This window comes from Coregonus clupeaformis, chromosome 15, assembly GCF_020615455.1.
Source record: "Coregonus clupeaformis isolate EN_2021a chromosome 15, ASM2061545v1, whole genome shotgun sequence".
NCBI lineage: Eukaryota > Metazoa > Chordata > Actinopteri > Salmoniformes > Salmonidae > Coregonus > Coregonus clupeaformis.
The window spans coordinates 14,290,706-14,303,064 of NC_059206.1; positions in this window are offsets into that span (position 1 = coordinate 14,290,706).

Genomic DNA, 12,359 nt, shown 5'->3' on the forward strand with positions numbered 1-12,359 from the left:
TGTACCCCGGGAATTGAATTGGCTCTCCAATTCAATTTCAAATTGATACCTATCCGTGGATGGGCTGTGTTGATCGCCACTCACAATATTGACCGAATCAGTGATCCTCTTACCCTTGGATACCCACTGGCCCATGTCTTTCCAGTCCTCTGCTGGCTCCTTTGCTAGGGACACATGTGGGCTCCATCTCTCCCTGAACAGTCACTGACTTTGGGGCCCTAGTTCCACTTCCACTACTGCGTGGGTGTTGTCATTGTGAAACCATTTCAAGGCTACAGTCCTTTCTGTGGTTTTAAATAATGCTTCCTCATAGATTGCATCTGGACCTGGGTGTTGGTTATACCAGAGAGTACAGTGTAGGTCATCGGGGGGACATTTTAGTGGCGTCTGTTACCACATCATCATTAAGTTCCATTAGGGTTCGGGGAATATCAGTTATTCCCCCCCTTAACAAATCTTGACTATACCAAAAACATGGTTCCCCTTCCCCCCAGACCACCATATTGTCTCTGACTATATGTGCCTTCATTCCCCTCACAGTGGGAGCGACAGCCACATTCAATTTTGTCATTACATCACGTCCTAGTAAGTTTACCGGACACAGCTTAGATATCAGGACGGGTATGGTTGTTTCTCCTCCTGATTGGTCATGTTTTAGGGTTATTGGGGCTGATAACCTTTAGACAAATTGATGACCAGAGGTGGATCGAACTATAACTTTCTCCCCATCAATTTTTACTCCCTCTGGTATATCTGCTGCACAGATTGCTGTCCTGCAGGCCCTTGTATTACATAGGAATTTAATTTTCTTACCCATTACTGTCAATGTCAAATAAGGTTTTTGTTCCTGTTGAAGTGCCAAGTCAATAGTAGCCAATTCAAACACCTGACAATTTGGATAAATGGGTTCCTTAGTCTCCCCTCACTAGAATCTACACTTCCTCCCTCAAGGGCTAGTTACGGCTCATCTTCCTCTTCCTCATGCTCAAAGCTGGGGAATGGACTTCTGTTAGGCTTCTCTCTTTTTTCTTTCTTTCCTTTTCCTTTAGGTTTGCATTGAAGAGAGTTATGGCCTGTCTTCCCACAATATTTACATGGGGCCTCACACTCTCTGGCGAAATTCCCTCCTTTGTTACAATTGAAGCACCTACTTCCCCCGCTGTAGCCTTCACTTTTCCATGTGTTTCTACCTTTACCCGCTATTTCCCCAAGAGTGGCCATTAGGTACTATGCTCCTTTCTGCTCATTCTTGGCTCTGTCCTGTCTGTTATTCTGCTCATGATGGATTGTACAGTGGGGAAAAAAAGTATTTAGTCAGCCACCAATTGTGCAAGTTCCCACTTAAAAAGATGAGAGAGGCCTGTAATTTTAATCATAGGTACAGGTCAACTATGACAGACAAAATGAGAAAAATAAATCCAGAAAATCACATTGTAGGATTTTTAATGAATTTATTTGCAAATTATGGTGGAAAATAAGTATTTGGTCAATAACAAAAGTTTCTCAATACTTTGTTATATACCCTTTGTTGGCAATGACACAGGTCAAACGTTTTCTGTAAGTCTTTACAAGGGTTTCACACACTGTTGCTGGTATTTTGGCCCATTCCTCCATGCATATCTCCTCTAGAGCAGTGATGTTTTGGGGCTGTCGCTGGGCAACACAGACTTTCAACTCCCTCCAAAGATTTTCTATGGGGTTGAGATCTCGAGACTGGCTAGGCCACTACAGGACCTTGAAATGCTTCTTACGAAGCCACTCCTTCGTGTGTTTGGGATCATTGTCATGCTGAAAGACCCAGCCATGTTTCATCTTCAATGTCCTTGCTGATGGAAGGAGGTTTTCACTCAAAATCTCATGATACATGGCCCCATTAATTATTTCCTTTACACGGATCAGTCGTCCTGGTCCCTTTGCAGAAAAACAGCCCCAAAGCATGATGTTTCCACCCCCATGCTTCACAGTAGGTATGGTGTTCTTTGGATGCAACTCAGCATTCTTTGTCCTCCAAACAGGACGAGTTGAGTTTCTACCAAAAAGTTCTATTTTGGTTTCATCTGACCATTTGACATTCTCCCAATCCTCTTCTGGATCATCCAAATGCACTCTAGCAAACTTCAGATGGGCCTGGACATGTACTGGCTTAAGCAGGGGGACACGTCTGGCACTGCAGGATTTGAGTCCCTGGCGGCGTAGTGTGTTACTGATGGTAGGCTTTGTTACTTTGGTCCCAGCTCTCTGCAGGTCATTCACTAGGTCCCCCCGTGTGGTTCTGGGATTTTTGCTCACCGTTCTTGTGATCATTTTGACCCCACGGGGTGAGATCTTGCGTGGAGCCCCAGATCGAGGGAGATTATCAGTGGTCTTGTATGTCTTCCATTTCCTAATAATTGCTCCCACAGTTGATTTCTTCAAACCAAGCTGCTTACCTATTGCAGATTCAATCTTCCCAGCCTGGTGCAGGTCTACAATTTTGTTTCTGGTGTCCTTTGACAGCTCTTTGGTCTTGGCCATAGTGGAGTTTGGAGTGTGACTGTTTGAGGTTGTGGACAGGTGTCTTTTATACTGATAACAAGTTCAAACAGGTGCCATTAATACAGGTAACGAGTGGAGGACAGAGGAGCCTCTTAAAGAAGAAGTTACAGGTCTGTGAGAGCCAGAAATCTTGCTTGTTTGTAGGTGACCAAATACTTATTTTCCACCATAATTTGCAAATAAATTCATAAAAAATCCTACAATGTGATTTTCTGGATTTTTTTCTTCTCAATTTGTCTGTCATAGTTGACGTGTACCTATGATGAAAATTACAGGCCTCTCTCATCTTTTTAAGTGGGAGAACTTGCACAATTGGTGGCTGACTAAATACTTGTTTTCCCCCACTGTATATCGTTTAACCTCAGCTAGCGATGCCAACCCACCAAGGTCTTTTTAATGGTTCTGCTTTTCTCTGGTCTCATTCCACTGAGGAATGCTATCTTTAATTGCCGATGGTAGGGCGTATCATTCCCCAGTGCCTGGTCTGGCTTGGGTATGCCACTGTTTGTATTGAACACATCCCTAAGCCTCTCTAAGTATTGGCTGACAGACTCACTATCCTCTTGTTTACACTCATGTACTTTAGAGAAGTCTGCGTGACGATGGTAATGTTCCCTGAGGCTATTACACAATTCAGTTATTTTCCCAACATACTCTCCTTGATCAGCCCATGGCATGGCATCCCCTGGAACCCACTGGCCTCTAACGACAGCCCAATCCTTTCCTACCATTTATCTCACTGCTCTCTCAATCTCCCCAGTGTTCAACTTGAAACTTGCTGCCATGCCTTCCAGATCCCTTCTAAACCCTTCTATTCCTGTTTTGGGGTAAGTCATTCCTTCTACCGCTCGGGCCACGTCCCTCTGTGTCCAAGGCCTGTATACATCTAAGGTGGCTGGGGCTCCCTCATTCCCTGCCAATGGATTAGGTAAGGCTATTCCCCCCCCACTTCCTCATTTTCTGACTCATACTGACTCTCTCCTGAGCTCAACTCTGTGTCCCCCTGTTCCTGTCTCCTAACTGGACTTTTGTTGTGGGGTTTGAGTCTGCTCAGGGACATGGGTGGACCTGATCCTAGACCAGTACTATGGCCCAGTTCCACCCCTCTCTAGACCAGTACTATGGCCCAGTTCCACCCCTCTCTAGACCAGTACTATGGCCCAGTTCCACCCCTCTCTAGACCAGTACTATGGCCCAGTTCCACCCCTCTCTAGACCAGTACTATGGCCCAGTTCCACCCCCTCTCTAGACCAGTACTATGGCCCAGTTCCACCCCTCTCTAGACCAGTACTATGGCCCAGTTCCACCCCTCTCTAGACCAGTACTATGGCCCAGTTCCACCCCTCTCTAGACCAGTACTATGGCCCAGTTCCACCCCTCTCTAGACCAGTACTATGGCCCAGTTCCACCCCTCTCTAGACCAGTACTATGGCCCAGTTCCACCCCTCTCTAGACCAGTACTATGGCCCAGTTCCACCCCTCTCTAGACCAGTACTATGGCCCAGTTCCACCCCTCTCTAGACCAGTACTATGGCCCAGTTCCACCCCTCTCTAGACCAGTACTATGGCCCAGTTCCACCCCTCTCTAGACCAGTACTATGGCCCAGTTCCACCCCTCTGTCCTTTAACCCCCTTACCTCTTATTACTGTAGTTCCTTTCTCTTTAATTTCAGCAGTCCCAATTGGGTTTGCTGCTGTTGTTCCAAAAAATGTCCTTAGAACCTCAACTGTACTATCTTCCTTTGCCTTATCTTCAACGAAAGAAAGCCATCTAAATATATGGTAGATAAAATTTTTTTTAAAAAGATCTTGTTGAATATTTAAGGTTAGGAGAGACTTTATGCACAAAAGAATGAAAACGGTGGTATGATTCATTCTGAAAATTGCCACATTCTGTTCTTTAACCCCTCCCCCATGGTAATGTTCGGAGATTAATGTACATAGAATTATAACAGGGTGAATAGTGTACAATAGCAGGCTATACCCTCGTCTATTGCCTGCACTAACCATGGAACTGTGTGATGACACAGACAAGTACTGCGCCATGCGTCGGGTTCAAACAGTTAAGGCTTGGCCTGCGCTCCGCTTCATAACGATTTAAATAGCCTGTCTTTTTTTATATTATCAACCGTTACTAATGATCCTCAGCAACAACAACCACATGGCCATGACGGCTTTTACAGAGGAAGCAAATGAAGTTAAACGAAACAATGTATTTAAATGGATGATAATGTAGGCTATACCAACTGAAGGGAACTAACAGTAAATTGGCAGTTGAATATGTGTTGTTATTAGGCCTACTGAAGGTTGATACTGATAGTGGTTCATATTTAACATGATAGAAATAGGAAACAGAGAAAGTTGGGTATCCTATAATTAAGACATTCGAGAGTACCCATCCCTGCAAGTTAAAAGGCCGCACAATTTAAATTCTGCATAATGACACAACATTTCATCAACTTTAGCATGGAAAAGTTGATATGTTGATATGCTTCAGTTTGCTGCCATATGACTGGTTTCACATGTCTCCAGCGATTATAAGGTAAAATAGATCTAAAACAGTTTGTATTTGTATTTGTATTTATTATGGATCCCCACTAGTTCCTGCCAAGGCAGCAGTTACTCTTCCTGGGGTCCAGCAACATAAGACAGTTGCATACAGTTTAAAATACTACATGACATTACATTTCATAACACCTTACTCAACACGTTCAGTGTGTTCCCTCAGGTCACCACTCCACCACCACATATTTACAATGCAATATCCATGTGCACGTGTGTGTAGATTGCGTGTCTCATCATGTGTATGTGTGTCTGTGCCTGTGTGTGTCTCTTCACAGTCCCCGCTGTTCCGTAAGGTGTATTGTTATCTGTTTTTTAAATCCGATTCTACTGCTTGCATCAGTTACCTGATGTAGCCATGGCTCTACGTAGTACTGTGCACCTCCTATAGTCTGTTCTTGACTTAGGAATGTGAAGAGACCTTTGGTGGCATGTCTTGTGGAGTATGCATGGGTGTCTGAGCTGTGTGCTAGTAGTTTAAACAGACACCTCGGTGCATTCAGCATGTCAACACTTCTTACAAAAACAAGTAATGATGAAGTCAATCTCTCCTCCACTTTGAACCATGAGAGATTTACATGCATATTATTAATGTTAGCTCTCTGTGTACATTTAAGGGCCAGCCGTGCTGCCCTGTTCTGAGCCAACTGTAATTTTCTGAGATCCCTCTTTGTGGCACCTGACCACACGACTGAACAGTAGTCCAGGTGTGACAAAACTAGGGCATGTAGGACCTGCCTTCTTGATAGTGTTGTTAAGAAGGCAGAGCAGCGCTTTATTGTGGACAGACCTCCCCATTTTAGCTATTGTTGTATCAACATGTTTTGACGATGACAGTTTACAATCCAGGGTTACTCCAAGCAGTTTAGTCACCTCAACTTGCTCAATTTCCACATTATTTATTACAAGATTTAGTTGAGGTTTATGGTTTAGTAAAAGATTTGTCCTAAATCCTTGCCACCCATTCTGAAACTAGCCCCATAGTTTTTTTGTTTGTGTCTGTGTCTGTGTGTCTTCGCAGCAGGGACTCTCAGCTTCCCTATTGGTACGCTGAAAGAAGGACACACATTTACGTCATTTAGCAGACGCGCTTATCCAGAGCGACTTACAAATTGGTGCATTCAACTTATGATAGCCATAGCCAGTGGGGGGGGGTTGAATGATTACTTTTATACTATTCCAGGTATTCCTTAAAGAGGTAGGGTTTCAAGTGTCTCCGGAAGGTGGTCAGTGACTCCGCTGTCCTGGCGTCGTGGGGGAGCTTGTTCCACCATTGGGGTGCCAGAGCAGCGAATAGCTTTGACTGGGCTGAGCGGGAACTGTGCTTCCGTAGAGGTAGGGGGGCTAGCAGGCCAGAGGTGGATGAACGTAGTGCCCTCGTTTGGGTGTAGGGTCACTCCACAGAGCGATGTTGATAAATGGAGAAGGACTCTGCATGATCCTAAACCCTAGTGACGGAAGAAGATTCAGAGCTAAAGGGGCCCTACATCGTCACCCAGTCTACACCAACGGATGTACGGATAGAGGGGATATCGACCTGGTATCATGTAAACCACTGCAACAGACTACTACGAGGAAACCGACGAGATGAGGATAATGGATCTGACAAGGATCAGGTGATGGGAGACGATGTCAAGGGGAATGCTGTCGATGAGCTACGTGTCCTGGCTGATTACCTCGGTGGAGGGACAGACCTCTAAGAACTTCAAGATCTTCCAGATTTTCAGGAATCACCTGACTGTCACACCATTCAGTTCTAAGTCTGTGGAGGGTTTACCTAACAGAAATTGGGGAGTATATTAGAAATTGCTATTGAGAATAATTGGTAAAACATTATAATTTGTAATATAGTCAATGCTTATATGGATTGCTTGGATTAGAAATGAAATCAAAATCAATCTAGTGAGGTAAATACAGATGGTGTCTTGATGCATAGCAGGGATAATTTGGCCTAGAATGGTGTGAACCTAAAAAAAAAATGTTTTTAAAACTCTGACCCGACTGAAGATGAATATCAGCGGCGTTGAAGACGTTCCTATACAGTACCACTTCTACATGCAACCGGTCTACAACAGCCAATCGAAACGATCAACAGATTTTCTCTCATGTTTTTATCTTGAGGGAGTGGGACAGGAGTCCAACATTGAATGAGAATGGAGAAAGATATGTTCAAATACAACATTTCTAATGTTGTTGGTATAATGGTTGGCAAATGGACAAGACACAATGAAGTTGTAGGGATGGTGGTGACTCGGATGAGACATTATAGTTATGACATTGAAGCTGTCTGAAGAACATAATGAAGAGACGCCAGAAGATTTAAGTGCCGGAGAGAAAAGGGGTTGCTTAGCTGTGTTGATAATACATTTGGATTTATCTAAATTTGCTAATTTGGGTAGGAGGCACTGTATCTACACTGCTAAATTAATAGTATTAAGAATGCATTGAGATAATGATCTGTATTTATTCTCAGAATGAGGAAGGTCATAATAGGATTATGGATATTTATACTGTATGTTAATATAAGTGTACATTCTGACAGTTGTAATGGGTGCTAAAAGTTGAGGGTTTTAATTTTGATTGATAAGTACCAAGTGAATCAATAAGAATTGTCATTTTAAATTTGGTTGAGTTAAGTAATTTGGTTTTGGTTATAATTTATAAGATGACTGAGTGATTTAAGTAAATCATTAGTATATATTAGTATAAATATTTTCAGCATGAAGGATATTACTTGTACAATTGAGATAACTGTCTTATATAGATAGATATTAGGTGTTAAACAGCGATACATTATGGTAATGTCTTAGGATACACTTATATGATTTATTTGGAGTAGACATTTTTGAATCTTAATGTTTGAAACATGTAAGTTAATGTAATGATTGTGACTGATATCATGAACATGTTGATTATTAAGTTACCATATTCACATATTAGTCACTATATACATTTGAAGTATTGGGAGGTATTGATGTGGATGTTTAGAGTGGTACATATCGCTGTTGCTAGGCAAGTACTTAATTGGGTCCTATCATGGGGTTTTGGTATTTGAGACATAGGAATGTTTATGCTATTTTCATCTGATCTGACTTTGGTTGAATTCCTCAATCCTAACTAGTTCAGGGATGTAGTGATTTTACAGGGACTGAAAACAGAGTGTTATACTGTGTATCTCTACTCAAGCATATTATCAGAACAGAGTAAGGGTTTAACAGAATTGAAGATGGTACCTTTTAACAGTCATGGGTTTTCAAACAATTGGTTCTGAAATGTCACTTATTGGACACTATGCAATTGATAATCGCATAGCATTGGATGCTATTTGTGTAGATAAAGGGGGAATGTATGTGATTATATGGGGAGATGCACGTTGTACATACTTAACATCAGGATTAGGAAGGTGTTGTGAATTTAACTAAAGCTATGGGAAATATTAGAGACATACAGGAAGGTATTAAGAGTACTAATTATTCATCTATATCATCTTATTCCAGTGTAGAGTTCATTGATAATGTTGATTGAGGAATGGGGAATGTTAAGTTGGAACTGTACAACGTGGAATTTAGGGTTTACAGGCTTGAAGATGTGGAAACAAGACTACCTCATTCGATCAGATAGCGCTCCAAGTGACCAGAGAAAAGCTTGGGGTTCCTCTGAATGAACATTAATGAAGAAGACTGACGTTATTTTTTATTGAGATATATCCATCTGAATATATTATAATATCCATGTAACTTAGAAAGTGTCACGTATCATTGTATTTGTGTGGATGATGTCATGATGTTAAGAATGTATTTCTATGTATGTTTTTCTTGGCAGCATGTCTAAGAGGATGGGTATATTTGAAAATAATGTATACAAGGGTGTCGTTTAGACAATAAGGATGTTCTATGTGGGATTTTTTCCTTATACATCAGTAAGGTTTTGACTACATAGATTTTTAGCATGAATATCTAGTAGTTAATCATGTATCTATCTTTTACTCAGATTGACTACATAAAGGTTTGAGAGGTTAGATTGTGCATGAGATAGATGACTGAGAATGTAATCCTTTGTTGATTAAATATATTGAGAATCTGGTTGGATTCAGGTATAGAAGGTAGATGGGGATGAATACTCAAGTTATCTAGCATAGTTTAGGATCTAATCATGTATACTACTGATTGGAGAACATTTTATTTTATATGAAGTTTTATGTGAATAGTTGAGTTAAGTAATGTTATATCTGAATAATGTTACTTACCACAAAGAAATCAAAAAAATGAAGGATTGTTCTGATGTCATTTCATAGTGTTGTGGGAACCAGGTTACATTTTGTAGATAAGTGATTCTGGGTGCCGCACAGTCTGAATACCAATGAGTCCAGTATGTCAAGGCAGCTTACTGAAGTTTATCTTAGAATGATTGATGGACATGAGATACAGACTTGGGGTACAAGGTAATAACATCAAAGAAGGGAGTGCCCACTGATGGTTAACAGATGGCGTTGAAGAAACGTGTAACATGACTTATATAAACTGAGAGGTTTTCTTTGTCTAGTAGTTTGAATGGCAAGAGGCGAAGCACGTGCCTTTTGTTAGACGAACCCGGTACCGAATCTATTAAATATTTGTATGAACTCTCCATCTAAGTGTTAAATATCTTCTTGCATCATGAATACCCGAGAAATGCATCATAACAGTGGCCCAACCAGATCCCGGACTTGAACCGATCGAACATCTCTGGAGAGACCTGAAAATAGCTGTACAGCAACGCTCCCCATCCAACCTGACAAAGCTTGAGAGGATCTGCAGAGAAGAATGGGAGAAACTCCCCAAATACAGGTGTGCCAAGCTTGTAGCGTCATACCCAAGAAGACTTGAGGCTGTAATCGCTGCCAAAGGTGCTTCAACAAAGTATTGAGTAAAGGGTCTGAATATTTATGTAAATGTTTTTTATTTTTAATAAATTAGCAAAACTTTCTAAAAACCTGTTTTTGCTTTGTCATTATGGGGTATTGTGTGTAGATTGTTGAGGGAAAAAAACGATTTAATACATTTTAGAATAAGGCTGTAATGTAACAAAATGTGGAAAAAGTCAAGGTGTCTGAATACTTTCCGAAGGAACTGTATCTGTAGACATACCACCTCCATTTATTGGATCTCCACTCAAAACGAATAGCGGGTGAACAGCATGCTATTCTCATGCTTAAGTTCAAGGTCAGAATATATAGAGAGAAAAGTGCATAAAGGGAGATACGTTCCATTTACGCGTGCTTAACTTGGGTCGGAATCGGGCCCTTCATGAATATGGGTCCAGGAGTAGACTGAACCTTGGTCTGTCTGGAAAACCGGCCCATACTTAGGCTACAGAATGAATTTACTATTGTGGAATGGAGTCCTGTCAATTATATGCACAACACGAAGCTCAGATAATACTACACAATATCATAATGTTTTTGTACAATACATCTTTATTTATTACAACAACAAAAAAGCAAATGTCAGAATGTATACCCATTTGGCAGATTTAATTATACATTCTCTACATCATTAAAGGATCATATTTATTGATCAAAATCCCTATAAGCATCGACGATGAGAGAAATTCACATGCAAAGATGGATAGTAATCAAATATGATATAGCATAATCAAAGTTAAATACAGATATCTGGAAATTGAGTCAACTCGGACAATACAATAAGATGAGACATTTGGTACCGGGCAAAAATTCTCCTCATTCTTTGTTTTGCGGATCACATCATGACAACATGAAATTAGGGACATTTGGTGCAATCCATTTCCTGACAATTTACATTTACATTTTAGTCATTTAGCAGACGCTCTTATCCAGAGCGACTTACAGGAGCAATTAGGGTTAAGTGCCTTGCTCAAGGGCACATCGACAGATTTTTCACCTAGTCGGCTTGGGGATTAGAACCAGCGACCTTTCGGTTACTGGCACAACGCTCTTAACCACTAAGCTACCTGCCGCCCCGTGTGACCTGCCACAATTGTCGGGGGATGGCACCCATGGTCCACTAACACTCCAAAACAGAGTTGAGTAGGAACACTGCATCAGTATACAACACAAATAAAACATACTCATTGGAAAAGATTTGATGGCATATGCCATGTGTCAGTGATTTTGAAAAACCATTGTAGATATGCACAATCTTGGGAGTGCTGGATCGCCCTACAGTACCGCAGTAGTGCGTCAGTGGGATTTTTCCACAATGTGAGTGCTGGTGTGTGTGGGGTCACTTCAGTGTGACTTCACAGCGAGATAGCGCTGCCCTCTCTCAGTGCAGCCAGGAACACGGTTCTTGATTTACACTACGTTTATGTCCCAAATGTCACCCTATTCCATAGAGCTAAGTAGTGCACTACATAGGAACAGGGTGCCGTTTGGGACACATACTGCATTTCTGGGGCCAGCGGCACTGTGCTGTACTGCAGGCTCGGTTGAGCTGGTGCCTGGCGGTTGGCAATGGTTTCCGGCCAAACAATGGCTCACCAACCAAACTACGTCAAAGCAGACCTTGGCACCTCTCCATCGCTCGACTGGTAAACCCTGGAACAGAGCAAGTCTACCAAACCATTAACCTTTGCCCCCCCCAGTACTCAGAGAGCACCCTCCAATCACACTTACAGTTGAAGTCGGAAGTTTACATACACTTAGGTCATTAAAACTTGTTTTTCAACCACGCCACACATTTCTTGTTAACAAACTATAGTTTTGGCAAGTCGGTTAGGACATCTACTTTGTGCATGACAAGTAATTTTTCCAACAATTGTTTACAGATTATTTCACTTATAATTCACTGCATCACAATTCCAGTGGGTCAGAAGTTTACATACACTAAATTGACTGTGCCTTTAAACAGCTTGGAAAATTCCAGAAAATTATGTCATGGCTTTAGAAGCTTCTGATAGGCTAATTTACATCATTTGAGTCAATTGGAGGTGTACCTGTGGATGTATTTCAAGGCCTACCTTCAAACTCAGTGACTCTTTGCTTGACATCATGGGAAAATCAAAAGAAATCAGCCAAGACCTCAGAAAAAATGTGTAGACCTCCACAAGTCTGGTTCATCCTTGGGAGCAATTTCCAAACGCCTGAAGGTACCACGTTCATCTGTACAAACAATAGTACGCAAGCATAAACACCATGGGACTACGCAGCCGTCATACCGCTCAGGAAGGAGATGCATTCTGTTTCTTAGAGATGAACGTACTTTGGTGCGAAAAGTGCAAATCAATCCCAGAACAGCGAAGGA